Source organism: Panthera pardus, unplaced genomic scaffold (genome assembly GCF_024362965.1).
Source record: "Panthera pardus isolate Hobbes unplaced genomic scaffold, ASM2436296v1 HiC_scaffold_6, whole genome shotgun sequence".
NCBI lineage: Eukaryota > Metazoa > Chordata > Mammalia > Carnivora > Felidae > Panthera > Panthera pardus.
Window position 1 is genome coordinate 98,404,991 of NW_026526991.1, and position 24,774 is coordinate 98,429,764.

A 24,774-nucleotide genomic window follows, 5' to 3' on the forward strand; every position below is an offset into this window, starting at 1 on the left:
AAATTTAAAAAAAAATAAAAGTGCCATTTTCAATATTATATACTCAATGCCATTCCCTGTATTATATATAATCTAGAAATGTACTTTTATCTGATCATCTACTTTTGACTGATTTACCCCACCCAAAATGCAAATACCTTGATATAAAACAGACAAGGTTGTAATCATTAGTATATCATATCCCTGTATCTCCCATCACGATAAACTCCATTTATATATGTTCATGTAACTGTAGTTTTTTAATTCAATTTTCTTCCCTTGTTTTCTCATATGTATGTATATTTTATCACTAACATATTTATCACTAACATATTTATAGGAATGTTTTTTAAATGAGATAGTAACACCTATGTTATTAGATGAGTATCAACACTGAAGTCATTCATGTAACAACTTTAATCAGAGTAATTTGAGACTGTGGAAAAAAAACTTTAAATAGCCGAAATAAATGCTGGGGTCCATTCGCTCAAATTTATTTCAGTCAGAGGACAGCATGCTCTTACTCAATGTTTTTATGCTTACTTTAAATAGAATTTTTTTTAAACAAATACAGATTGTTTACTGTAATACAAAAAAGGACTTTCTTCCACAAATACAGTGCTGCTTCTCAGAGTTTGCATCATGGGCAAGAGCTTGCATCATGAGCAAGACAAAAGCTGAAAATTATTTTCCTGAGAAGAAGCAAAAAGTTACAAGCTTTACTGACAAACATTAACAGGTTATTTCAACAAAAAGCCTTTCTTTTTAAGCGTTATTTTAATTTTTTTTTTATTTTAGAGACAGAATGTATGCAAGGGAGAGAGGCAGAGGAGGAGAAAAACAATCTGAAGCAGGCTCCACGCCCAGGACAGAGTGTGACATGGGGCTCAGCTCAATCCCATGACCCTGGGATGGTGACCTGAGCTGAAATCAAGAGTTGGACGCTCAACCAACTGAGCCTCCCAGGCACCCCAACAAAAAAAAACTTTTTTCAAAAATAAAATTACTGGGGCATCTGGCTAGCTCAGTCAGTAAAGCATGCAACTCTTGATCTCAGGGTCGTTTAGTTCAAGCCTCATGTTGAGCATGGAGCTTACTAAAAATTTTAAAAATCCTAATACCACCCCAGATGACACAGCAAATCTAACAGAAAAAAAGACAAGGATAAGAACTAGAGGAAGCAAAAGCCATACATATAGACAGCTTCCAGCGTCACAGCAACTGAAAGTAGCCCCTCATGCACCATTCACACACTCTCCAGGGTCTCCACCTGAATGCACACAATAAGACTAGAATATCACGAGCCAGAAGCACCACCACACACACACGCCAGCACGCCAAACCTTGGCCTGCCATACCTGTGCCGCACTCACCCATGTGCCCCACAACATGGGGTCTCAAAGGCATCGATCACAGGAAAGCAGGGAAAGAATAAAATAAAATGAGAAGCACAATAGTTGTGACTTGTAGCTGAGGAAAAGCAAGGTTAAGAGCTCTCAGTTATGGTGATGCATCAGGCCAAGACCCAACTAACCAGCAAAGGGGATGCCCGATGCCCACAACCTCCTAGCCCCCTGTACACCTGTTCCACAGCTGTGGTCAAGAACATACCCTTTCAAGCCTTAGGCTAGATGTAGTAATAATTCAACTTACACAATAGGAAGATGTGGTCACTAGGAAGTCTCAATCAGAGGAAAAGCTCCACCAAAAAAAATTTGCACCAGGGTACCTAATGTAGAGATCCCCAGTTTTCCTTGAGATAGGCACTATAAAAATGATCCTAAGAATGGATAGTTTTTGAAACACCCTGTCAATGACCTCCATTATTCTAAAGCCATCTTGGTTCCATCCCTTACACTTAGTTCTTGAACATCATCTGTTCGCCAATTTGACTAAATTTCACCACATGAAATTGTACTGAATGAGTACAGCAGTTGTGGCCCCAACAGAAATCAGGATAAGATGGTATAGCCACTGGCAACTGGGAAGCAGGACTGTTCTGCCAATATTGATATGTCAACTTGTGGAAACTTCCCAGGCCAATAGTAAGACAATATGGTGTTTTCAAGGATTGTATCATCAGATAATAAAAGCACTCCAGGCCTGCAATCTCACATAGTTATGCAGCAACTCCTGACAGATGATGCACGTGAGCATCTCCATGTCTGGCTTCATGGCTGCAGCGCTGATATCCTTGCGTAATCTTTGAGTGTTTCTACACTGGTATGCAACCAACACATGAAAGTTCAGATTAGCCTCCCCATCTCCTTTCATTTTTTTCCTTTTTTTTAATGAACCCTAAATCCTCTTGATCCTGGGTTTCTAACAAAGAAAATGGTGTTCCCTCTCTGCCTTCATGATTTGGAAGCAAGCCTAGAGATCTCATCATTTGCCACAACTGGGACTATATCCTTTCACAGAGAATACTTGCACCCCCATATCTGGAACTAGAAGAATGTTCTCACCCTGCAGAAGACTCTGTGAAAGAGGTAGACACTATCTTGAAAAGGTCCAACATCAATGTCAATGGTTGTGGTTCCTCAAAGCCCACCTAGAGGCAGTTAATATGGCAAGATCTGGGGATCATCACCTTGCCCTGCACCAAAGTATCTTTGTTCATGTGGAATATATTTTCTTTATCAGCTTCAAAAGATTCTCATGTCATGTCTTGCTTTTCATGTAAAGAATCACAGAGGTATGACACACTGTGTTCCAAAATATTCTTTCTGTATACCAAGTACATGACATTCCCAGTTTGAAAAGGGCAAGTAAGCTTAAACTCTAGCTTGTCACTTACTATTCCACTGGTACTGGTATTTTCAAGTGACACCTGTCCAATTTTTTATCCAGTATAATTTCATAGTAATCTCCAAAGTCTAGTTCACTGACAGAGAAAGAGCACAACCTCTCCTCCACCGAATGGTCCACTTTTATTTCGACAGGTTAAGGGGCCACTGGTGGTCCCCAGGTACCCAGGGTCGCTTGCCTTTATCAGGCTGCTCCACTGAGATTCACATCTAACAATAACCAGGAAACAATCAGGAAAAGATTCCCCAACCACCAAGGCAAAAGCTTTGCATTCATTCTCTCCCCTTCCCAACCCTCACACTGGCCCTCCTGCTCTGGGAGACCTCCAAAACATTCCTGTGGGCCAGGCGGAGACCAGTAGGCCAGGGTCTCTTCCAACATATCTATTTCTCCCATCCATAAACATGAGGGGAAAAAGAAAAGCAAAACTGCTGATAAATCAAAAGCGTTATGATAAATCTATAGAGGTCAGAAGACCAAAAGTACACAAATAAAATGATAGTCCTGAGTCCTTAAAAAACAATTTTTTTTCTGATTACATTCACTATTTTAAATGTCAGAAAAGAGTCCCTTGTAAAATAAAATGGTTCCTTTATTCCCCCTGACATTTAAAGGAGTAAGTTTGGTTACTTACTATTAGAAAAGAGTTTAAGGGCACTTGGGTGGCTCAGTCAGTTAAGTGTCCCAACTCTTGGTTTCAGCTCAGGTCATGATCTCACAGTTCATGAATTAGAGTCCAGCACTGGGCTCTGCACTGACAGTGTGAAGCCTGCTTGGGACTCTCTGTCTCCCTCCCTCCCCTCCCCAGCTCACTCTCTATCTCTCTTTAAAAAAATACTTTAAAAAAGAGTTTATTCTCCAACAGTGTTAAGATTAACACAGCATTTGTAAATGTCCACATATACAAAAGAATATAGTATTTCTGCTCTTAGAATGTAAATTCAGATCAACTAATTCCTGTCCTCAATTTATTTCTCCCACAGTATCAAGGAAAATGATACACAAATATCAGATATAGAATAAATGCTACTGAGTAACTACAAAAACAGTTGCTGTTTTTTTTTTCAATAAAGAGATATTCAACAGTGAAATTTTAGTTTTATATTAGAGATAGTTTTCCCATGCAAACTTCTGGATATACAAACCAATAAAAAAATTTACTGTCATCTGTCAATAGTACAGGCAAGGCTAATTAAATGGGAATCATAAATAAAGTGCATCATTCATTTTTCTCGTGAAGCCACTTCCTAATGTTAATTATTTTGCTAGGGAAAAAGCAAAAATATCAATCTACCATTTGAAGACCTTAAGGCACCTCTTACTACAAGGAAAATCATTTATTCCAGATAAGACACAGCATATGAACTTAGAATCTAAAGACTGAAAAAGAATAAAGGTTAGAAGAAGGGAAGCAAAAATAATATAAAAACATGGAGGGGGACAAAACATAAAGAGACTCTTAAACATAGAGAACAAACAGAGGGTTGCTGGAGGGGTTGTGGGAGGGGGGATGCTTTCTCTGTACATAATCCCCAGGGCTTCCTTCTTAAACCCTTCACTCCTTTCTCTAGAAATTTCATCCTCAGCCAGGCTTCAACTATTATCATTAAAATCTGAATATATCATTGACCCACTAAATATCTTTCCAACCTGGAGTTCTCAACTGTATTTGAGATCCTATTTCAATCTGCTTAGTAGGCATCCCTAACTAAATGCCACAAACATTGCCTCAGTTGAGCAAGTAAAATTCTGAAGTGTTTTTATTCACATACCTAAACACCTTGAATTCCCATTTTAATAGTTCAATATTATGCGTCAGCCTGGCTAGACAATGGTGCCCCAACTGTTTGGTCTAACTCTAGTCTACATGTAGCTATGTAGGTACTTTGGAAATATGATTAAAGTTCATAATCAGTCGACTCTGAGTGAAGGAGATTACCCTCTATGACATGGGTGGACCCCATCCAATCAGTGGAAGGTGTGAACAACAAAAAAGGGTTTCCAAGAGAAGGAACTCTGCATCAACACGTTAACACAGAGGTTCCTGACTGAGTTTCTAACCCATTGGTCTGCCCTACAAATTTCAGACGTGCCACAATCACACTAACCAATCCCTTAAAATTAATTTCTATTTCCTTCTTTCTCTCGTTCCCCCCTTCCTCCTTCCCTCCCTCCGTACATCCCTCTCCCTCCACATATATACAATTTCTTACCGGTTCTGTTTCTCAGAAGAATACTGCCAGATATACTCATCCTAATTTAAGCATTTAATTCAGAAACTCTGGCATCATTTTCTATTTTTCTTCACTACGTAAACATACAATTACAACAGTAATTCTATTTTCTAAATACCACTTGAATTTCCTATTCATCCCCAGTACATGCAACATTTTGCACCTAAAAACACCTCCAAACTAATCTTCTACCCTCTCTTCTCTCTCATTTACCAATTTCCTGAACACATTGTATTCTCTCATGCTTCCTTTTGCTTAGAATATACATCCTAAGCCTACCTTAGTAAATACTGGCTCACTAGTTAATACATCTGTTAAATTTTTCTGACTTATAAAAATCACCCTAACTCCATGAATCTACATTATCTTATACATATATTCTGGCAATTATCACAGTATGTTGTAATTATTTTTTTTTTATACTGTCAGTGCTATAAGATGAATTTTTAAAAGGGTATGCATGGGTGGCTCAGTGTGTTGAGCATCCGGACTTCAGCTCAGGTCATGATCTCCTAGTTTGAGTTCGAGTCCTGCATCGGGCTCAGAACCTGGAGCCTGCTTTGGATTCTGTGTCTCCCTCTCTCTCTGTCCCTCCCCCACCTCACACTCTGTCTCTCTCTCTCTCTCTCTCTCAAAAATAAACATTAAAAAGAAACCTTGTTAATAAAAAAATTATAAATAAAACCTTTTTAAAAAAAAAGGAAGGGTGAAAAGGAAGACCCATACTATTTGGGGATAGGAGGTGATTTTTGTAGCTCTTATTAAGGTACAGAAAACGACTGAATGGTAACTTGAAAACCTCAGAAGAGTCTCAGAAATAACCAAATAATAGTCTTAGTCCAATTACCCCATTACTCACTAACAATGTTCATCAATAAATAATCTCTAAAAAAATGTCCCTCTGAAATCTGGATAGTTCCTATAAAATCTCATCCTTTACCTAAGATGCCACATAAAATAAGATCACCGTTTAGGTGTTCTGAGTTTATACAAAATGCCATGTTCTTTGCCACATTAACTTTAAGGCAGACCGGAATGCTTTGAAAGTAGGAGCAAAAGGCTAGATATTAATCAAAGTTGTCTTTAGCTATGACAGAAAAGAAATGTGTGATAGCCCTCACAACCCCCTCCTTATATTGAAAAGGATATACCTCAAAAATAGAGCAAACCAATAAGTTCCTAAAGGTTACATGACACACTCATTCACACTCTCTCCTTTTTATAGCACTTTTACCTATGATACTTTTTTTTTTTTAAGCTACATATGTGATTATGGGGGGAAAGAGAGGGCAATGATTTTCCTACCCAATCTCAAGAAGATCCCTTTATCAAAAGACTGAAAAAAAATGAGTGCTGAAACAGAAAAACCAATGAAGGTAAGAAAAGGCAACACTTTGAAATATATAGACAAGTGCCTATAAATTCCCTTTCCTCATACAAAGAAACATATGCAGGACAAAGGCAAAATAATGCACACAGATAAGGTTAAAACTATTCTCCATTTACAGCTCATGAAACACATTCCACATATATTTTCTAATCTAATCTGCATGTAATTACGTGAGGAATACACACATATATCTTCCCATTTTAAAGAAACAGCCTGACCGTTTAAGTTATCATGAGCTTATCACAATAACGGAGCCAGGACTAAGATTCAGGTTTTCTGATTTCTTTCTACTTTTTTCTACCATACCTAAAGACAATGAAAGGAATTTGGATAAATATTTTTAAAAACCCACATTATACCATGGTAGGCGATTTATCTGTATCTTCTCATTCAATCCTCACAACCATCCCTTTGGTGCATTACTGTCTTCATTTGTTAGCTGAATACGTTCTAGCCAAGAAGTTAAGTGGTAAAGCCAAGTGAATTCAAATTCCACACACTCCATGGCACAGACTGCCACTTCCTTCCCAATATCCATTTTCTAATGACTCCTTAAGTAATAAGATATCCAATATCTAGCTAAGCACAATGCCATGTAACGAACAGACTGTATTCTCTAGGCTTTCTTGCAACTAGATGTGATCATATAAGTAAATTTTACTCAATAAGAGCTGAGTTAAAGTACTGCACTGAAATTTTCAGAACACATACTTAAGAGGTATACTATACTATTCCTTGGCCCTTCCTCCACCCTTCCTGGAATGTAAGTGTTATGGCTACAGCTCTAACAACCACCTAGACTATGAAGACAGGAGTGAAAAGTGAACCCTAGGAAAAACACAGAGACATGTTAAAACTTGAATGCCTGACAACTGTGTAGTGCTGTGACCCTGGACTACCTACTACCTTTTTTGCTTATGTAAATGATATCTGGGAATTCTTTATTATAGGCCATAAAACCTTACCTTAACAAGTATAGTCCATCATACCTTGGTCAAATCTTATAGGAAAATTTTCCCTTGACATTAAAATTTTTGTATGAAAATATTCCCTTGACATTGAAATATTCCCTTGACATTAAAATACCAGTAAGTATTGGTATCGATGATAAGAGGGAGTTTCTTTTTACACTGACAAGATCATCATCTTACATTTCATCATTTCACTTTTACATTTATTTTTACAACATCCCTGGAGAAGTATTTCTATATCCCTCTCTCAAAAAAAAGAAAACTGTTCAAAGTCAAACACTGGTCATAATCTCAGATCAATTAAGAATCTAAATACTAAAAACACTAAGTATTCGATTAAATACATTTAATTTAAAAATTAGTATTTCAGTGCCTACTATGCACTCTAAAATATCATGGTAAACAAAACAGACATACTCCCAGCCCTCACAGAGCTTTTTTAAAAGGATGTGATAATAAAACATCACAAAAAAAAGATGCTCAACATCACTAATCATTAGGAAAACACAAATCAAAACCATATAATTAACTCGCACACACTGGAGGTCTACTGTCAAAAAACAAAAAATCACAAATGTTGGGGAGAATGTGGAGAAACCTGAAGCCTTGAAAATTGTTGGTTGGAATGTAAAGTGGTGCAGCTGCTATTAAAAATAGTATGGCAGGCGCACCTGAGTGGCTCAGTCGGTTAAGCATCCAACTTCGGCTCAGGTCATGATCTCACCTTTCATCAGTTCAAGCCCGCATCGGGCTCTGGGCTGACAGCTCAGAGCCTGGAGCCCGCTTCAGATTCTGTGTCTCCCTCTCTCTCTGCCCCTCCTCTGCTCATGCTCTGTCCCTCACATTTTCTCAAAAATAAATAAACATTAAAAAAATTTTTTTTAATAGTATAGCAGTTCCTCAAAAAAATAAAAATAGAAATATTGTATGATCCAGTAATTCTAGTTGTAGGTATATAACCAAAAGAACTGAAAACAGAGTCTTCAAAGAAGAATCTTCATACACATGTTCATAGCAGCGTTACAACAGCTAAAAGGTGGAAGCAACCCAAGCCTTCGGTTGACAGATGAATAAATAAGATACAGTATGTACATACAATGCCTTAAAAAGGAGTTAAATTCCAATACATGCTGCTACATGGATAAACCTGGAGGACATTATGCACCAGTATATAAAATATATAATGTGTCAATCCACAGAAAGTAGAATGGTGGTTGCCACAGGCTGGGGTGTTGGGAGAATGAGGAGTTAGTTATATGGGTATACAGTTTCAGTTCTGCAATATATAGAGTTCTGGAAATGAATATGGTAGATAGTTGCATAAGAATATGAATATAATTAATATCACTAACCTGTGTACCTAAAAAATGATTAAGGAGGTAAATTTTATGCTGTATATTTTACCACAATAAAAAGAAAACTGGAGAAGAAAAACAAACATCATGAGCAAATTAACAAGCAAATTTACATATATTCAACTAAAAGATCAGAAAATTATGTTACCTTTACTTAAATTACCTGTAACTTTGCTATTTAAAGCTTTGTTATTCAAAGCTACAGGTAATTTAACAGTCTGGTATATAAAAATAGTCTGGTGTACAAAACTAAACTTTTAAAAAAAAGTTTTCTCTGAATGGTACCCCTGGCTGGCTCAGTTGGTAGGGCATATGACTCTTGATCTCTGGGTTCCTAGGTTTGAGCTCCACATTTGGGTATAGGGAATACTCAAAAAATCTTTTTTTAAAAAGCGTATCAAGGGGTGCTTGGATGGCTCCGTCAGTTACGCATCTGTATCTTGATTTCAGCTTAGGTCATGATCTCAGGGTTTGCGAGATGGATCATCGGGCTATGTGCTGACAGCACAGAGTCTACATGGGATTCTCTCTCCCTCTCTTTCTGCCCTTCCCACACTCCCACTCTCTCTCTTTCAAAATGAGTAAACTTTAAATAAAGTTTTCTCACAAATAAAGTTCTCAGTAACCCAAATAAAACTTCTAATGATTTCACTTAATACAGGAATGTTAAATCAATGTATCTCTTTCTGGAACATGGCACAAAATTTGCAAAGTCTTCCTGAGACTCAAAGGGTAGTATGGCTTACTCAGAGCTCATGTTTAGAGGCACCTGGCTGGTTCAGTCAGTAGAGCATTTGACTCTTGATTTTGGGGTTGTGAGTTCAAGACCCACACTGGGTACAAAAATTACTTTGAAAATATAAATAAAATCTAGGGGCACCTGGATGGCTCAGTCAGTTAAGCATCTGGCTTTGGCTCAGGTCATGATTTCACATGGTTTGTGAATTTGAGCCCAGCATTGAGCACTGTGCTAACAGCTCAGAGCCTGGAGCCTGCTTCAGATTCTCTGTCTCTGTCTCTCTCTCCCTCTCCTGGTTGTGCTCTCTCTCAAAAATAAACATTGGGACACCTGGGTGGGTCAGTGGGTTGAGTGTCCGACTTCGGCTCAGGTCATGATCTCACGGTTCATGAGTTTGAGCCCTGCATCAAGGCTCAACGGTGTCAGCGTGAAGCCTGCTTTGGATCCTCTGTCTCCCCCTCTCTCTCTGCTCATGTACTATCTCTCTCTCTCGCTCTCTCTCTCAAAATAAATAAATAAGATCTTTATTTTTAAAAAAAGTTCATCATGTTTAACATGTTAAATGTTGGGCCTTGCTTCTAAATTTTCTTTCTGGACATTACCTTGAAAAATGAGTTGGGAAGATATTACTATATTTAAGTTGAAGGTTTTACAAACATGGCTAACTAATTCACATGTCAAAGGAATAAGCTAACAATTAAAAACCACAATGAATCAGGAAAAATTTCAAAGTTCCTGTTTGGACAAACCTGCAAGATATTTCCAAAATGTAGTTTTCTGATAAACTATCAAAGTCTAAAATGCTGCCAAGTACGGGAAAGTGGAGCAGTAAGAGAGAACTAGTGTGACCTAATATTGCAAATCCATATTCTATTTGGAGACCTTATTTCTATATTCCTAAGAACATGAAGTCAAGAGCTAGTAACAGGAAAGGTTGGGGGGATGGAGGAGGTGGGAGGGGAGGGAGGGAGGGAGGGAGAGGGGAGAGAGAAAGAAATGAAAAGGAGCTGAACAGAGCAAAACATTTAAGTAAGGGGTAGGTTTGAAATTTTGTTTTCATTTTAATTCCAGTTAACATATGGTGTTGTATTAGTTTCAGGTGTACAGTATAGTGATACCACAATTGTAAATTTTTTTTTTCTTGGTCACAACTTGGTGATATGCTGCCACTTTTGAAAGAAAGGAAGTAAAAATTAATTTGGCATATCGATGTTTACACAAATTTGTTACTTTATCAATTCATAAATCGATACACATTTTACAATAATCTAGCAGACTCCTCCGGACACTGATGGGAGAACAGACTGCCACATGAAAAAAACAAGGATCAATGAAATTAGACTGTGAACTCCATGAAGACAGAATCCTTATTTTATTCTCTATTATCTCCAGCAAGCAACATAAAACCTCATATATGACAGCTAAATGTTAAGCATTAGGGGTTAGGAGTTATTTTATTTTATTTTTTTAATTTTTTTAACGTTTATTTATTTTTGAGACCGAGAGAGACAGAGCATGAACGAGGGAGGGTCAGAAAGAGGGAGACACAGAATCTGAAACAGGCTCCAGGCTCTGAGCTGTCAGCACAGAGCCCGACGCGGGGCTCGAACTCACAGACCGTGAGATCATGACCTGAGCCGAAGTCGGCCACTTAACCGACCGAGCCACCCAGGCGCCCCAAGGAGTTATTTTAAAGGGGTCTGTTAGGGGCGCCTGGGTGGCTCGGTCGGTTAAGCGTCCGACTTCGGCTCAGGTCATGATCTCACGGTCCGTGAGTTCGAGCCCCGTGACAGGCTCTGTGCTGACAGCTCAGAGCCTGGAGCCTGTTTCAGATTCTGTGTCTCCCTCTCTCTCTGCTCCTCCCCTGTTCATGCTCTGTCTCTCTCTGTCTCAAAAATAAATAAACGTTAAAAAAAAATTAAAAATAAAATAAAATAAAATAAAGGGGTCTGTTACATTGAATCATAAGGCAGGATCAAAAAACATTTTCAATATTTAATAGCAGGCAAATGCATACCCCATAAGATCTAAACATAGCTGTCAAAAATTCATAATTTATCTTTTCAATTTCACATATAAATAAACAACCCAATGGGGCGCTTGGGTTACTCAGTTGGTTGAACGTCTGACTTTGGCTCAGGACATGATCTCACAGTTCATGAGTTCAAGCCCCACATCCGGCTGTTAGCTTAGAGCCTGCTTCAAATCCTCTGTCCCCTTCTTATCCTGCCCCCACCCCATGCACCATCTCCCTCTCAAAAATAAACAAACATTTGGGGGGAAAGAAAACACTAAAAACCCAAGCCTAATGCTACTTTCCATCACCATTATACATCTCATCCTGAAATAATTACCTTTGCTAACAATAAAAGTCAGAAGGAAAAAAAACCTGTAATTTCAGTAAAAGCAGTTAAAAAATATAAATAAATAAGCAGATGGGTTCCATGCAGACCAGGCTCTAAGGGAGTAGAGCTAGCTAGCTCTGTAGCTTTTGTCCTCCAAGCCAATTTTGAAAGGAAAAACACACTGGAAAAGAAAACATTGAAAAAACAGCATGGCATGACATCATGAAGTCAGAAAGTCAGTCCTTTTCTGCAAATCTAATATGTACACATTCACATATTGCACACAAATCTAAAACACATCATGTACAGATATTTTGGGGGGTAGTATGTTATTATTTCTTAACAGCCCCTAATACGACAAAAAGGAAGATTCCCAAATAATGAAAGGCAGTTTCCCCAATATCTGTACCTAATCTCTCCTACTCAACCTCTCTTGAAACAACTGTGTATGCCAGTACAGTTAACATTAACATATTTTTATTCTTCCTATCACAATCTATGCCCAGACATTAAAATAACATTAGATTATAATTTCAAAGCTCTTTCCCCATATGCCTATGACTTAATCCCACTTGCAGAGATTACTCTTTGTAACCTAACCTGCCATAAACTCTCTACAAATCCACATCACTAAGTAACCCCCAAAACGGTGTAAGCAACATACAAACTCCCCCTTCCTAACTTATGCTTGGTTTTCTGTCACTCTTGTCGTGTTGTTCCTACGTTCCTCCACCCACTTTCATGCAGTTTAAGTCTCTATGCCCGCCCCCCAGAGAAAGATGATAAAAGCTACTTCTCAAACTGTGGATCAACTGGCCCTGTTCTTTCCCCTTCCCCCAAATCCTTCCAGTGTTATGTTCTTTCAGGTCATAGACAGGGGAGAAGTTCTGAGAAATCAATCTAGTAACCTACCCCAGTAATCCCAGGTGGATACAAACTGAGGAAAACAAGAATTGGGAGGTGGTTTTTTTTAGCCATGGTTCATCCTGTACCCCAACACACTAATGCCTGAAGTCTGGCTGGCATTCATTGGTCCTATGTAAAAACATGTTCTCTTTAGTGTATGCCTTCATAATACAGCTAAGAAGGGGTAGAGGATTTATAAAACGTTGCTAGTGATTTCCTTGTGGAGAGAGAAAAGGAACTGAATGAGAAGGAAAAGAAAAAAAAAGAGAAATTTCTGGTTGCCACTCAATGAATCTAAGAAAATGAAAAAAAAATTAAAAGCTATCCACCAGCAACTAAGTGGAATTTTAGCTGGTAGCCCAAAGTCTAAAGGTTAGTCATTCAACTCCTTCCCCCCTGCAGGGGGAAAGGAGGGAACAGAAAAATGGACCTTCAATGAGTGGAAGATTCTACATGAATGTATTTGATGCTCTTGGCTCCCTGTGGTCAGAATCAGAGTGTCCCCCCTCCCCAACAAGCAGACTCTGGCACCTGGTGGGGGTAAGAGAAAACAAGAGGAAAAAAAAAGGAGACAGAGAAAGATGAAAACATCAACAGCCATCTTGCCAAACTAACAACCAAATCTTTGACATGAAAGAAGGAAAGTCATTGCACTAACCAAGATAGAAAGGAATAAACAAAAGATCACCTCCAAAGAAAAATAGGCCTCCTCCCCTTTGACATACTGACCAAATAACACACAGCAACCATTAGAAGAGAAATTTAACTATGACTGTCATTTTTGAAAATTAGAGGTTGTCATTCTAAAAGTTAGAAAATAAATGTTCAATCTCCATGACTGGAATTTCAGAGTGTTTTATTCCAAATGAATATCTTATAGTATTCTGACAGTGAATTCTTTGTAAGAAACAGAAAAAAAAAAAATGACCTTTCAACGGCCCAATGGTGTTAAAGACCTAACGAAATTTACATAGCATTTAAATTTTAAAAGGTTACATTTAATAATTAAGAACTTCGGTACATACAACAAACACCAAGCCCACAAAAAAAGAGTATCTTCCATATTAGGCTGCCTCACGTACTTTCCGTTCAGATTTAGAATTTAATCCAACTCCCCAAAGATGTGAGAACAATTTATGTAATTAATGGGAAAATAACAGCATGCTAAAAGAATTCACATCGGAAGTTACAGTCAACACGGGTAGCATAACCTCACTCATAGAATGCAATTACCGCCCCCTCTCTATTCACACCTACAAGTGGGGTAAAATACTGGGATTACAAATCCGCCATCTGAGATAAGGACACATTAGTAAGGCAAATGTGAAGTTATTATCTAACTAGTTTGGGGTTTTTTTTAAAGGGAGGGGGGCAAGATTTGCATCATGGTCAAATGCCTTAAAAAAAAGAAAAATCGAACGAGCCAAGCAATTATTTGTCACCCCATTCTTACTCAGAGCACTGCCAAAGGCAAAGGAGGTAGGACTGTCACACTCTCTAAAATTTCACACGTAAGGAGGAAACCATGGGATCTAAACCATACTAAGTGTAGGACGAACACCACATCCTCCTCCCTCGGTCACACCACAGGAATGTGTCTGACGGAAGCAGGGGCAGGAGCGATCACCACACGCTGGAGGACAGGTTGGCACAACGCGTGTTCTACTCCAACGAGCACTCCCAGGGTTACCACACCCCCCTCACAAACAGGGGGAAGCACACTTCACGCCCGAGGACGCCGCCTGTCCCCGGCAGTTCTCACCCGTCACACGCACCCGGCGACCTCGGCCCCCTCCCAGCACGCCGACCGGGCCGGGGCTCCCCACCGCCCCCCCCCCCCCGCGGCGGAGCGACCCCCCCCCGGGCTTCACAAGCCCCCCGGCCCCCGGCGCGCCCCGCCCGGCCGAGCCCCAGCTCGTCGCCGAGTCCCTAAGGCCGCAGTCGCCCATTTGGGGGAGGGGCGCGGGGGGGGGGGCGGCGGCGGGCGCGCCTCCGCCTCACGCCACTACACCGGGGGAGGGAAGCGATCGCACCGCTCACCTGGCTCCGGCGGCTCCTCCCTCGCTCTCGGCCAGCGGAGCCGGGCTGGGGCCTCCGAGGGAACCGCGAGCTGCCGGGCAGGCTGGCTGGAAGTCCGAGAAGGAGAGGAGGGGGAGGGGGTCGGGATGCCGGGAGCCGCCTCCTTTCTCCTCCGCCACCGCGGCTCCCGCAGCCAGGCCGGGCACCCTCGCACACTCGCCCACTTTCTCACAGCCTCGCGGTCGGTCTGGCTGTCCCTCACCCCCACTCCCACGCACTCCCACACACACTCCCACACACACTCCCACACACACACACACACACTCGCCCCCACCCCCAAACACACTCTCACACCCGGCCGCTCCTCGCTCCCTCACTCGCCTGTAGTGCGCGCGCGCGCGCGCAACCCCGCTCACACACAGCGCGCGCGACGCCGGCGGAGACCGCCCCGCGCTCCCCCAGACCGAGGCGCCGCGCGCCGCCCGCCCGCGTGCAGAGGACCCTCGCGCGCCCCGGCCCCGCCCCCCAGGCGCGGCGGCGCGGCGGGCGGGGGGCGGTGGCCGCGGGGCGAGGGGCCGGGCCAGCCAGCCAGCCAGCCGAGCCCGGCCTAGCGGATCCATCCAACACCTGCGTCGAGACCCGCCCTCCAGGCTCCGCGTCCCCACTCGCAGCCATCGTCAGCCTCTCGGGTGGTAGAGGGGCGATGGAGCGCGAGTGCCGAGAGGTAAATGAGAGCGCGAGAGCGCTTCGAGGACGCGCTTTCCCCACCCGCCCCCAAACCGTCCTTACTAAGGAAGGGAAACGCCGGGGGTGGGGGGGGGGGGGGGGGGGAGACAAGGTTTGTTCCCACCTCGAAACCGCGAGATTGATTCCTTCCGTTGTACACCCTCCCTGCCCTCACATTCCCTCCTCTGGCCCCATTCATGCACACTTTGAACCCTGACGCCAGCCCACCAAGCCTCTTGGGGCACTGTGTGGTTGTGCGTGTCCACGCCTCTGTCTCCTGCCCTGCCCAGCCCAGCCCAGCCCACCTCCCGCGCAGCCTTTCCGGCGCCCTCCGCCTGGTGTCCCCGCAAGCCGTGGTCTCTCCCCTCCCAAAGGCAAAAATTGGGAACAAAGATCAATACCTATAAGGTCCTTATGCGTGTACGGAATGAAGACGTTGCCTCTGTACGTTGTAAGACAAATTTGTAAACTACAGTACATCATACATGCTCAGGGCTTTATGCAGGCTTAAACATATAGGCAGGGTAGTGTGGTACAGCCCGCTCTGCTACTTGGAAACCAGTATAAACCTTGGGGCAAATTAGTTTCATAACTTCCCCCCAAGCCTTTGTTATGAAAAGCTAAGAATATATTCCAAGGTTGCTGTAAGAATGAATCTGAATATGTTCAGCTACGTTAGTCCTGTGTTAATTTTTCTAGATCATAAAGAATGAAACGAAAGGTAACATCACCGTTCGACTGTACCTGGCGGATTCATTTCCAAAATAACCATAGTCATTTATTACCCCTAGAGATCCCACATGAGGGATACAATGATGTCCTAACTAACCAGTTTGCCTTCTTACGAATCACATTCCATTCTGAGTCGCCTAAGTCAACAAATTCTTTTCAGCAATCCTTTCCCAACCATTTTAGTTTGCCTTTTTTGCTGATTTCATTCACTTAGTCCTTTAAGAGATATAGCAAAACATAGGGTGGTTAACTTCTGGACTTGCTCAGAGTTCTAGTTCCCCTTACTTAAATCTTCTGAAGTACCCTAACTTCTCTATCTTAATCTGCCTGACTACAAAAGTTAACTATAAAAGTATTTTGTAGAATATACAAAAATAGTTACTTCATTGAGTTGGTATAAGGAGTGAATTAGCTGATAAGACTTAACGCCTGGCACAAAGCAAGTGCTATTGTGTTTGCTGCTGTTTTGCCACTGAGAGTAACCTAGGAGGGAACAGTTCTCACAAAGGACACGTTTACAGGAATAAATGTGCTATTACTACCTTCAAAAAAAGGGGAGGGGGGAGTCTACAGAACTAAGATGTTGCTCTTTATTTCCACCCTGATATTCAGTCTCCTGAAGCAAAGTATATTCAACCTAAAGACAAAGAAGAGAAGCATTTTGTGATCAAGAGAACCTTGATCACAGAGATGCTAACACAATGAGAATCTGGCAAAAGATACACAGGGTGATTGACAGAGGGAAAAGGTTGTATGACTGGCCCCACTGATTATCAGTACTACCTATCCTATTCTTCCGTCCTGTTAAGAAACCTAATTCAAGGTAACCATGCAGCACGCAGGAAAAGGATGTATTGCTGAAACTGTGGGTAGGGAATATTAGACTAGTAATTCACTGGCCACTTAAAAAAAAAAAAAAAAAAAACAATGCTATGTATTTCATGCACTGTCATTATACGCCAGACACATCCAAAGAAATTCATAATGTATGCAACGTTTTGGTTTCCACTTAAGGTAGTCAGAAACAAACAAAAGACAGAAGTATATTCTTAAATGCAAAGCCAAGGATATGGCTTAAATTGTCAGTATATAATATTTACATAAATGATCAAATTCACTTTATTTAAATTATTTTTAGCATTTCCATAATGGAAAGCAAGGTCCAGAAAGGTTCAGATTCTTGGACTCAGTCATAATCTTTGTGCTTTTATGGTTGTTATTTAGACAGGTATGGACTCACATCTCCTTTGGGTAACAATATATTCTTGAAAGTATTTGGGGGCACCTGGCTGGCTCAGTCAATAGAGCATGTGATCTTGGGGACCTAAGCTTGACCCTTACGTTGTGGGTAGAGTTTACGTTACAAAACAAAGTATTTTGGAGCACCTGGGTGGCTCGGTCAGTTAAATATCTGAGTCTTGGTTTCGGCTCAGGTCATGATCTCACAGTTTGTGAGTTCGAGCCCCACGTCAGGTTCAGTGCTGTCTGTGTAGAGTCTGCTTGGGATTGTCTCTCTCTCTCCATCTCTCTCTGCCCCTCCCACTCTCACTCTCAAAATAAACTTTAAAAAAAAGTACTTTAAGTACTACTTAAAGCTTATCTTGGTTTAATCATGCACCACTCATTTTTAACCATTAAATTAATATTCTTCAGTATGCTCTGGGGTCAGTTGAATCCCTTGAGAAGACATAATAAGCAACCTAGCATCTCTGGAGTCAGGTAAATCTGATTTAAAATCTAAGCTTTATTTCCTAGTGGCATGTGATTGGTGCTTAACCTCTGTAAGCCTCAGTTATCTCATCCACAAAATAGAGATTGAGGTAACTCAAATATGATCTACTACATAGTAAGTCCTCAGAAAATATTGGTTATTGGGGCAGCTGGCTGGCTGGCTCAGTGAGTAGACCAAGTGACTCTGAATCTCAGGGTTGTTAGTTTGAGCCCCATGTTGGGTGTAGAGTGTATTTAAAAATAAAATGTTTTTATACGTGTGTGTGTGTGTGTGTGTGTGTGTGTGTGTAGGCTATACCAAAATAGTCAAATATCAAAGAGAAGTTATGCAATGTTTAGCTATGTGTCATAGTACAAACTGTTACTGGGATCCAGGCACCAATATTTTTTAAGGCTCTCCGGGGAATTCTAACACGCAGCTAAGCTGAACCAAGGTTTAGACAACAGAGATATTAGAATTAACTATATATGACAGTACACATTATCTAGACACATTTCAATGAATCAATGGATTAGCTGGTTAGAATGTGATAGCGAGATTTGCAGCAAGAAGCACTTTTTTTAAATATTTTTATTTTTGAGAAAGAGAGCATGAGCGGGGAGAGGGGCAGAAAGAGAGGGGGACAGAGGATCAGAAGTGGGTTCTGAGCTGACAACAGACAGCCCCGTGCTGGGCTCGAACTCAATCTCAAACTTGCAGACCAAAGTTGTGACCTGAGCCAAAGTGGGATGCTCAACTGACTGAGCCACCCAGGTACCCAGCAAGAAACACTTATAAAAGTTCTTGGTAGACAATATGAAGATACTAGGGGGAAGGCACATAAAATGTGAGGAGGTGATGAAAACAAAATCTCCCCTAACAAAGTTGTCCAGGTGCCACTAATTCCCTGTCTCTGATTCAACTTGTGTTGCTTTGGTGTCTATCTCCACCATCCAGAAAAACATTACTTACATATTTTCTAGAATGCACATCAAGCAAAAATCTTTAAGTACCGCATAGACGCCATCTGGCGCAAATCTTTCCTTCCTGGGTTGAGACAAGAAAACAAGCTGGGATTGGATTGAAATTAAAGTCCTCCGAGTAGCAAAGAGGAGAACTGTAAACAGGAATGAATCCAGGACTGTTATCAGTACTTAAAATAGTAGTCCTCACGGCATATCTGATGTGATTCCTGTAAAATTCATGTGGGTGGAGAAAAGGTAGTCTGTGTCACATCAGAACCTACACTAGCAAATACAGAACTGCAGGGGCAGCTGCCCAGGCTCTAGCTGTCCCCACGGCTTCCTCTCCCTGAACCAGCCGGCTAGAACCAGCCCGACAACAACAGTCTCCACAGTTAGAATAGCTAAATACTGATCTAGCCTTTCCCCACCCACATCCCTCCTCCCTTTCCGCCACTCCATTTCTACACATTAAACTGAGCGCCTCTTCAACTACGCGAAGAAAATGTCAATGCCAGACACAAAGGAGGATGGGAGGTGGGGGAAAAGGAGTGAAGACCGTACCTTGCCTCAATCAGGAGGAAAGGGCGTAAAGAAAAATAAGACTTCGAGAAGTAATGGAGGGTTCCCCCTCCTTAATTGTATCTGGCTGTTTGGAATATTTCATTTTCTCTACCACTCAGGAATAACTTGGAATGCGTGTTCACATTGCAGACTCCTTGGCCCTCACGTCTGACCTTCTGAATCAGCCTGGATATCTGTATTTTTGAGCCAAACTCAAAGCATAGACAATCACCCCTGAGTCTGCATTTTGAATTCACATCCCAAATAATTCTTAGACCCATGAGACTTTGAGAATAATGTCTTAGAGAAAAATCATTTGTAAAATATCCTTTATTTAAAAGGGCGCCTGGGTGGCTCAGTTGGTTGGGTGTCCACTTCAGCTCAAGTCATGATCTCGCTGTCTGCGAGTTTGAGCCCCGCGAGGGGCTCTGTGCTGACAGCTCAGAGCCTGGAGTCTGCTTCGGATTCTGTGTCTCCCTGTCTCTCTGCCCTCCCCCGCTGGCACTCTGTCTCTGTCTCTCTCTCAGAAAAAAATAAACATTAAACGGTTTTTTTAAAATAAAACCTTCCACATTTTTAACCTCCACATCCAACGTTGGGTTCAACCTCACAACCCTGAGATCAAGGGTCACACGCTCCACCCACCGAGTCAGCCAGACGCCCTGCCCTAAAGCCTTAACATTTACAAACTCATTTTAACTACCAGCAACTTTGTAAGGTTAAGAAACTATTTATTTCTAGACCCCTCTGACAGAAGGGAAAATTGAGGCAACAAGATGAAATCATTGGTGGCAATTTCTGAGTCTCCTGATTCTCTGTTCACTGGAATATCTTTTTTTTTTTTAATTTTTTTTTAATGTTTATTTATTTTTGAGACAGAGAGAGACAGAGCATGAGCAGGGAGGGTCAGAGAGAGAGGGAGACACAGATCTGAAACAGGCTCCGGGCTCTGAGCTGTCAGCACAGAGCCCGACGTGGGGCTCGAACTCACAGACCATGAGATCATGACCTGAGCTGAAGTCAGACGCTCAACCGACTGAGCCACCCAGGCGCCCCTGGAATATCTTTAAAAAAAATTTTTTTTTAATGTTTATTTATTTTTGAGACAGAGAGAGACAGAGCATAAGCGGAGGAGGGTAGAGAGAGAGAGGGAAGGAGGGAGACAAAGAATCCGAAGCAGGCTCCAGGCTCTGAGCTGTCAGCACAGAGCCCGGGGCAATGCTCAAACTCACTAGCTGTGAGATCATGACCTGAGCTGAAGTCAGACACCCAACCGACTCCACCCAGGTACCCCATGTTCACTGGAATATCTTAAAAGTATATCAGTCTGAGGGCACCAGGATGGCTCAGTCGGTTAAGAATCCAAATTCAGCTCAGGTCATGATCTCACATTTCATGAGTTCAAACCAGGCATCGAGCCCGGCATGGTGCAGAGCCTGCTTGAAATTCTCGCTCTCCCCTGGCTCTCTGTCCCTCCCCCACTCACACTTGCTCTCAAAATAAATACCTAACTTAAAAAAAAAAAAAAGTGGGGTGCCTGGGTGGCTCGGTCGGTTGAGCATCCGACTTCGGCTCAGGTCATGATCTCACGGTCAGTGAGTTCGAGCCCCAGGGTCTATGCTGACAGCTCAGAGCCTGGAGCCTGTTTCAGATTCTGTGTCTTCCTCTCTCTCTCTGCCCCTCCCCTGCTCATGCTCTGTCTCTCTCTGTCTCAAAAATAAATAAAAAAACATTAAAAAAAAAAAAAAAGTATCTTAATGTGGGTGGTGCCTGTCTGGCTCTCAGGGCTGTGAGTTTGAGCCCCGCATTAGACGTAGAGATTACTTAAAACTAAAAAAAAAAAAGGAAATTTTGAGGGCACCTGGGTGGCTCAGTCCGGTAATGGTCCAACTTCAGCGTAGGTCATTATCTCATGGTTTATGGGTTCGAGCCCCATGTCGGGCTCTGTGCTGACAGCTCAGAGCCTGGAGCCTGCTTCGGATTCTGTGTCTCCTTCTTACTCTTTGCCCCTCCCCTGCTCTCACTCTCTCTCCTAAAAATCATAAACTTAAAACTAACAAAAACAAGAATTTTTTTTTTTAAAAGCATATCAATCTGGTAAGAATAAAGGGAAAAGTAAATGTGAAAGGCAGTGTGTTCTTTTCTACAAAATAGAGGAAACATCAGGTAATAAGGGAAAAAATAAAACAAGAACCACCCTCCCTTGGTTCAGGGAAACATGAATGAATTAGTAAACATTTCAACCAGACCAATGCCACACAAGAGCTCTGTGGATCTGTCACAATTTATGTCACCAGCAGCACCTTGAATTAGTATTAAACATTTACATATTGAATAAAAATTCTAAAAGCATTCTAACAACCTAGTATTGAAAAAGTTATACCAGGGCACCTGGGTGGCTCAGTTAATTAACTGAGCGTCTGGCTCTTGATTTCAGCTCAGGTCATGATGTCAGGGTCGTGGGGTCAAGCACCATGTAAGGCTCTGCACTCAACATGGAACCTGCTTAAGACTCTCTCGCCATCTGCCGCTCTCCCCCTCTTGCACTCTCTCTCAAATACATAACACTTTTAAAAACTTTAATAAAAAGACAAAGTTAGACTCTGGAGCCCTGTTCATGAGTCTAAGTTCTTGTAGTTATCCTCAGTGCAAAGAAGCAGTGCTATTTATATCTATTCTGTCCCAATTGTTACCTGCCATATTCATTTCTTTTTCTTTCTTCTTTTTCTTTTTTTTTTTTTTAATTTTTTTTAACGCTTATTTATTTTTGAGACAGAGAGAGACAGAGCATGAACGGGGGAGGGTCAGAGAGAGGGAGACGCAGAATCTGAAACAGGCTTCGAGCTATCAGCACACAGCCCGACACGGGGCTCGAACTCACGGACCGTGAGATCATTACCTGAGCCGAAGTCGGCCGCTTAACCGACTGAGCCACCCAGGCGCCCCTCTTTCTTCTTTTTCTTTCATATTTTTAGAGTTTACTTTTGAGAGAGACCAAGCCCTTGCGGAAGCATGCATGGGCGGGGCAGAGAGACAGGGAGAGCCCAGCTCTATTAGCACAGAGCCCAACGCAGGGCTTGAACCCACAAACCGTGAGATCAAGACCTGACTCAAAATCAAGAATTGGACACTTAACCGACTGAGCCACCTGGGTGCTCCTCATTTCCTTTTTAAATCACTTTTGCTCTCCTGGCTTTTCAAACCTGCATTGATCACTGAGTTATTTTTTTTTTTAACTCATCTTTGCTTTTACTTAACCTTGCTTCCATCAACTCCACCTGAATTCCCAAACTCCTTGCTTTTTTCTCTAAGTGCTTTTCAATTTAAGTTTTCTCATAACAGCATAATAAAGTTAGAAAAGAAAGTAAGCGGAAGAAAAAAGGAAAAGGAGAAATCTATACTGAGTGACACAATGGAATCACCAGACAAATCTCTAATACACACGTTTCGATCCCTCTTGCTCGGGTCCCAGAACTTCTGTGGACAGCCAGAGTAGACGACTTAGACTAAGATAGAAGATCTATAACACTGACTTGCTGAGTACAGAAATGGTGAATGAAAATGTACGCAAGAGAAAATTACCACAAAAATACTTGAAACGTATATAGTTATATATCTGTCCCTAGTCTCATAATAAACCTAAAATAGCTTAGAACATGCAATGTTCTCAGAACCTTTGTATGTATATGAAACAGTGTAATCTTCATAATAACCCTAAAGGACCTCAGGATCTTTTTTTTTTACAAATGAGCAAACTGAGGCACAGAGAGGCTGAGTAACTTGTCCAAACTCACACAGCTAGCAAGTGGCAGAACCAGAATTTCAATCCAAGCATCATCAAAGTACATGTTTCTGATCATTTACTCTAGCCCCTCCAAAAGCTATAAAAATGTGTTTTTTCTGCAGTTTCTCCCTACTTCTTAATACAGTATGAGTGGGGGAGGGGCACAGAGAGAGGGAGATACAGAATCCAAAGCAGACCCCAGGCTCTGAGCGGTCAGCACAGAGCCCTGTGCGGGGCTTGAACCCACAAACTGCAGGATCATGACCCGAGCCAAAATCGGATGCTCGACCAACTGAGCCAGAGAGACCATATTCACATAATTTTTATTACAGTATATTGTTGTAATTGGCATATTTTATTATTAGTTTTCTCTCTCTTACTGTGCATAGTTTGCAAATTAAATGCTATCATGGGTGTGTATGTATAGGAAAAAACATAATTTATATATAGGCCTCAATATTATCTGTGGTTTCAGGCATCCACTGGGAGTCTTGGAATGTATCCCCTGTGGATATGCAGGGACAACCGTATGTAAAGTTTTATTTATAGATCAATGCCTGCTACTTTCGCTTATGTCTCCAATGTCATATGCAAAACATTTGTAAATACATATATTAGAATTTGTCACAGGGCACCTGTGTGGCTCAGTAGCATCAGACTTTGGCTCATATCATCATCTCAGTTTGTGAGTTCAAGTCCCACTTCGGGTGAGCCCCACTAGAAAAGAGAAACTCTCTCTCTCTCTCTCTCTTTCTCTCTCTTTCTCTCCTCCAACCCCTCATAGGATTCTCTCTCTCTCTCTGCCCTTCACTCACTTGCCCCCTCATCTCCCTCTTAAAAAAAAACAACAAAGAACTTGGCACAAAAGAATCCATTAGCCAAGCATACCTATGAAGATTCTTCAAAAATGACTAATACATGTTATTCTTCAGCCATGGAGAGATTATGTTTCGATTAACAAAGCACTCATCCATATAAATCATAAGTGAATTTCCTGAAGTCATAGAAGCTTTTTCATAATTATGCTTTTTCTCAAAGTTTAAATACTAAAAACTACAGCCTCATAGGAGACCATGAAATGTTTTGAGGTTTAAAAAAAGGATCAAGTGACACACAGGGGCAAAAAGTGGTTAGCAGAAATCCAGAGTTTAGCAGAGAAACCAGGGTTTAGTGCCTAACAGAGAGGGCAAAAGTAGGTCAGTGTCCCTCACAGTCACAGCTGGCAGAAAGTGATGTCACCCGAGAAATGTGGTGGGGAGAAAGGGAGGTGGAATTTAAGGTGGGAAAGTAGAGAGACTCTTTGAAGGGGAAGGCTGTGGGATGGGAGGCGAGGAATTTACAGAGGCGAGCTTAAATCGGCCTTTCATAGGCTGATGGCAGAAACAGCTGAAACACCACTTCCTCCTCCCCCTCCCAGCCTGCCTTCTCCCAGGCCTCATCCCTACCTCCCATCACCATCAGACCCCCTCTGCTGGAGACAAAGACACCAGAGAAAGGAATGAGGAGAAAGACGAGCCTGAAAAATAATTATTTTGACAAAGGAGAGACA

The 24,774-nt window shown here is 41.8% G+C and overlaps 1 protein-coding gene across 6 annotated transcripts in view; it reads right to left on the bottom strand.

The window, feature by feature from the left end:
* RIMKLB (ribosomal modification protein rimK like family member B) overlaps positions 1 to 15,658 on the bottom strand; it is a 70,731-nt gene extending 55,073 nt beyond the window's left edge. For 4 of the 6 annotated variants that reach the window (XM_053894676.1, XM_053894675.1, XM_019464570.2 and 1 more), the window contains exon 1: positions 14,768 to 15,114. The gene's annotated coding sequence lies outside the window, so the exon portion shown is untranslated. Of the gene's footprint in view, positions 1 to 1,352; positions 1,478 to 14,767; positions 15,115 to 15,596 lie in introns of those variants that run through there. The other 2 variants (XM_053894677.1, XM_053894678.1) reach the window with 2 other exon arrangements.
* Between the last annotated feature and the right edge of the window lie 9,116 nt (positions 15,659 to 24,774).